Here is a 6,000-nt window from a genome sequence, read left to right on the forward strand (position 1 = left end):
GACACCTCACCAAAGAAGATACACAGATGGTATATGAGCACATGAAAAGATGCTCCACATCATGTGTCATCAGGGAATTGCAAATTAAAACAACAATCAGATACCACTACACACCTATTAGAAAGGCCCAAAATCCAGAACATTGACCAGAATGCTGGAGAGGATGTGAAGCAAGAGGAACTCTCACTCGTTGCTGGTGGGAACACAAAATGGTGCAGCTACTTTGGAAGACAGTTTGACAATTTCTTACAAAACTAAATGTAGTCTTACCATATAATCCACTAATCATGCTCCTTGGTATTTACCCAAAAGAGTTGAAAACGTATGTTCACACGAAAACCTGCACATGGATATTTATATCAGCTTTTTTCACAATTTACAAATTTGGAAGCAACCAAGATGTCCTTCGGTAAGTGAGTGGATAATGAACTGTGGTACTACCAGACAATGGAATATTATTTAGTACTAAAAAGAAATGGGCTATTAAGCCATGCAAAGACATGGAAAAACCTTAAATGCATATTACTAAATGAAAAATGCCAATCTGAAAAGACTAAATATTTTAGGATTCCAACTATGTGACATCCTAGAAAAGGCAAAACTAAGGAGACGATATAAAGATCTGTGGTTGTCAGGAGTTTGGTGGGTGGGGATGAGGAAGGTGGATCACAGCAGATTTTTAGGGCAGTGAGCGATACTGTGATGGTGGATACATGTCATTATACATTTGTCTAAACCCCTAGAATGCACAACACCAAGAGTGAATTCTAACGTTAACTACAGACTCTGGGTGACAATGAAATGTCAGTGTAGTTTCGTTGATTGTAACAAATGAACCACTCTGGTGTGAGCTGTTAAGAGTGGGGAGGCTGTGCATTTGGGTGGGGGAGTAAATGGAAACTCTCTGTACTTTCCCCTCAATTTTGCTGTGATCCTAAATCTGCTCTAAAAGGTAAAGTCTAATGTTTTGTTTTTTTTAAAGACAGCATATGGATTGGGAAGGAAAACAGATCTCTAAATACTACTGAACCACCATGAGTTCTCCATTTTTATTTCCTTTGATATTACCTGGCCTGGACTCAAAGTCAGCCTGAAACCCAGATGTATGCACTGGATGTGAATAGAAAGAGCTCTAAGAGAAACCCTTGATTCAAAGAGAGGGAAAGGGGGCTCCTACATGTAATAGAGAGTGGAGGAAATCTATTTTTTTTTTCTGTCTCTCCCACCCAACCTCCAGGCAATACTCACAGAGGGAGAGCAGCAGTGGCGTCTGGGAAATTACCTAAAACTCTGAGGTAGGAAAACCCTTTTTGACCAAAGGAACTGTGGTCCCAAGAGAGTAAGGGGAATACCCCTGGCTTTTGTTCTCTCTATCCTCTCACTGTTTGGTCCCAGAGGCAGACACAGTTGCAGGAAGTATGAGACAAAGCAGGAAAACTTAAGTGCCAATATTCTAGTTAGAAACCCAGGTAGTGTGTCTGGGGGTGGGGGAACTGGAAGCAGGAAAGTGTTGGAAAGATTACTTAGAGATAGGAGCTCAAAAAAATCCATCTGATTCCATAAAATTGTATATGAACTCCCAGATGCACCTCCAAGCTATTGCATGCATGTGCTGGTGTAAATCTGACCCTAAGCAGCAAATCTATGGCTTTGAGATCTGAACTGCAAGGTAGATCACCATTCAGGTCCCAGATTAGCCACTGGGTGGTACATACATAGGACAGATATAAATATGCTGCAAAGGCTTTGAAAACTGAACTGAGATCAGAACCACAGCTCTCAGAAGGAAGGTTGCCTGCAAAAACCTATGGACAAAAAAAATCAACATTCTCTACAGGATTTAAACAAGACTTAGTTCTCCTTCCATCACCATATATTTGATCCCTTTTACCCTCATCTACACCCCACCCCTTGGAGAACTGACTCTAGGTGGTGAACACACAATGTGATATATAGATGATGTATTACAGAACTGTACACCTGAAACCTATGTAACTGTACTAATAGTTGTCACCCCAATAAACTTTAATTTAAAAGACAAACAAGACTCAGAGTCCCATAATGTAATATTCAAAATGCCCAGGAGACAAAACAAAATTGCTTGGCATACAAAGTACTAGAAAAATACTGACATCAACTACAAGGAAAAAGACAATTACTAGATGCCAACCCAGAGGTGACACAGATGCTATTCTAAGAAGACTGTAAAGCAACTATTACGTATATTCCATGCTCTAGGAAATAAGGGCAAACAACTTTTGAAATGGATGGAAAGATAGAAAGTCTCAGTGGTTAAATAGAAGATACTGAAAAAATACTAAGTGGAAATTTTAGATATGGAAAATACAATAACCAAAATAAAGAAATTTTCTGACTGAAAAAGGAGTCTCTGAATGTAATGATGGATTAATAGAATTTATCCAAAACGAAGAACAGAGAGAAAAAAATGTAGAATAAAAATGAACAGAGCTTCTGGAACTTGTGGGGCAATACCAAAAGGTCTAATAGTCGTGTTATCAGAGTCCTAAAAGGAGAGGAGAAAGAATATAAACAATTTTGAAAAATAATGGCTGAAAACTCAAGTTTGGCAAAAACAAATAAACAAGCAAACAAACAACCCAAATTTAAACTTCAAGAAGCTAAACGAATTCCAAACACAATAAACTCAAAGACATCCACACCCAGACACATCATAATCACACTGGTGAAAACTAAAGATAAAGAAATATGTCTTAAAGACAGCCAGATAAAAATGACATACTGTATGTAGGGAAATAGCAATTCAAACGACTGCAGAGATTACATCAGAAACCATGGAACCCAGAAGATCAGGGAAGAATATTTTTAAACTGTTGAAAGAACTGTCAACACAGAATTTCAGATCCAGCAAAAATGTTCTTTAGGAATAAGTTGAAATACAGACATTCTTAGAGGAAGGAAAACTAAGATAATTTGTTGCCAGCACTAAAATAATTGCTAGAGGAATTTCTTCAGACAGAGGGAAACAATATGAAAGGGAAGCTTGGAAAATCAGGAATAAAGGAAGAGCAACAGAAATTGTAAATATCTGGGTAAATATAAAAAGCTATTCTCCTCTTAGTTTTTTTAAAACATGTTTGATGTTAAAGTAAAAACTATAGCAGTGTCTGATGGGGTTTCTAACATATGTATATGTAATACATAAGACAACTACAATGTAAAGAGAGAGGGTATGGTAAAGGTTTCTATATTTTACTTGAAGTTAAAATATTGATTCTGAGTAGACTGTGAAAAACTAATTATGCATATTATAATTCCTACAGTGACCACCAAAAATCTATACAAAGACATATACATAGATTAAATAAATAAATTGAAACGGAATAGTAAAAAAAATTTCACGTAGTCCAAAAGATGGCATCTTTGGGCCAACATCACATTATCGTAGCTCTAGCACAAATCCTGAAATCAGGTAGGGTTAGCCTTTCAACTTTCTTCTTTTCCAAAATTGTTTTGACTATTGTAGGTGCTTTGCATTTCCCTATGAATTTTAGAGTCTGCTTGTCAATTTCCACAAAAATATCTCCTAGAATTGTGACTGAAATTGCACTGAATCTTCAGACCAACATTAGAACTGACATGTTAACAATATGGAGTTTTCTAACCCATGAACAAAGTATAGCTCTCCATTAGCTTCATTTAGTTATTCTTTAATTTCTCAGGAATGTTTTGTAGTGTCAGTATATGGGCTTTTTACATCTTTTTCAGATGTCATGTTTTAATGCTATTTTAAATGCTATTTGTTCTTAATTTCAATATCTGCTTTTTGATCCTAATATCATATGTATCAATATAATTGATGTTTGTGTGTTGACTTTAAATTCTTCAACCTTGTGAAACTCAAAAGTTCTAGTAGCTGTTTTATAGATTTCATCAAGTTTTCTCCATAGGGCCTCATGTCATCTGTGAATAAAATCAGCTTTCTTCTCCTTTCTCAGTTGGGATGCTTTTATTTCATTCCACTAGAACCTCCAGTACAATCTGGAAGGGAAGCAAGCGTGAACATCCTTGTCACGTTCCTGACAGGGGGTGGGGGGCCATGTCCAATCGTTCACTGTTAGCATGGTATTAGCTGGAGGTCTTCCATCATACTTTTTGTGGGGTTGAGGAAATTCCCTTCTATTCCTAGATTGCTGAGATAGTTCTTATTGGGAATGAATGTTGGATTTTGTCAAATACTTTTTCTCCATTTATTGAGATGATCATATGGGTTTTGTTTCGTTTTTCAGTTTCTTAATATGGTGCACTTTTTCCCTAGGGTTTCTGTAACAAATTACCACAAACTTGGTGGCTTAAAAACACAGAAATGTATTCTCTCACAGTTATGGAGTTTAGAAGTCTGAAATCAGGGTATCGGCAGGGCCATGTTCCCTCTGAGGGCTCTAGGGAAGAATGCTACCTTGCTCTTCCAGCTTCTGGTGGACCCAGGCATTCCCTGAGTAGTTGCTACATCTCTCCAATCTCTGCCTACTCCATCTTCACATAGCCTCATCTCCACCTGTGTCCCTGGGAATCTCTCCTCTCCTCTCCTTATGAGGACACCAGTCATTGGATTTATGGCTTACCCTGAAAGCAGGATGACTTTATCCACCTCTCACCCCCAACCTGCCGCTGCCCAAGCTCTCTGGGTGGCTGCCCACACACATCCCGAGAGGCCTCACTCAGGTCCAGAGCCCTTGCTGCCCTCTGGCCTGCAGTGCTAGACCGGGCCTTGGAGGACTCCCAGGGCCCAGGCTCACCTGGGAAGCAAGGCCAGGTGCCCTCTGTTCTGTGTCCTTTGAGCCCCTCTGGCTCTCTCAGCATCATGCCAAACAAGGGTTCACACTCTCTGCTTTGAAAGGCAACATATTTTGTATCCAAAGGCCTTGCTCTAAGAGCCATGGATGATCCAAGCCATGGATTTTAAAAGTCCCCTAGCAAACACCTGGCTGAGCCCTGTGCCTTCCTCTGGGCATTTCCCCAAGAGCTGTGCTCCTCAGAGGGCCCTGAGGGTAGACAGCTGCCAACACTGTCTGAACAAGAAATAGGCTGGGAGCAGGAAATACAGAGAAAATCATCCCCATTATTCTGCCAAAGTGACTGGAGATAATCAGTCAGAGATGGGTTTGCAAAATACCTTACCTACTTCCTGACCATGAGATCCCAGCAATTTCCTAACCCTGAGCCACAGTTCTCCCAGCCGTGGACCGAGAATATAGGCTGCTGAGAGGAGTCAGGGATAATGTGAGTGACACACTAGCACAGGAGTGACACAGCAGGGGTGTAGTCACAGTGGCAATCATGGTGGCCTCTCAAAGGGGGGGCACACAGCAGGGGTCTCAGACAGTCAGCAAACACCAGGGAAGTGGGGCCCATCACCAGTTCCCACCCGAGCAGCGAGCCTGAGCCCAGTCTTGAGTGGGCCTGCTTCCTGTTCTAACCCAGGAGCAGACAGAGTGGCCGGAATCTAGCTGCCACCACCACCACTGGTGGAGAGCATGGCTTTTCCCTCTGCAGCTGGCAGAGGTGGTCAGAGCTGGACACTGCGAGGGCACCTGCACCTGCATCATCTTGCCACTTCTCCTGTCTTGTGACCTTAGAAAGCCAGCATATTAACAACTGAATACCATCAGAGCCAGTCTGTAGTGAAAAGCCATGCCTTGCGACCATGTGGCATCCAGGTCACAGCAGAGAAAGACTGCCCAGGTCTACACACCATGGAGTCAGTCTCTGCCGTAAAGCCACATGACTTTGGAAAAGGCCCCATTCCTGGTGTGAGCCGCAATTTCCTAATATGTAATTCAGGATAACACTACACAGCTCCCAGGGTCACTGGACAGATCAAAACAGATGAGCTGAGCAGAGCACACCTGGCAGCATCCTCAGCATCCTCACCCCTGCCCTGGTGATGTGACATCGATGACAATGACTATCATGATGATGCTGACGACGATGATGATGGTGATGATGACATGATGATGA

Source organism: Rhinolophus sinicus, linkage group LG10 (genome assembly GCF_036562045.2).
Source record: "Rhinolophus sinicus isolate RSC01 linkage group LG10, ASM3656204v1, whole genome shotgun sequence".
Taxonomy (NCBI): domain Eukaryota; kingdom Metazoa; phylum Chordata; class Mammalia; order Chiroptera; family Rhinolophidae; genus Rhinolophus; species Rhinolophus sinicus.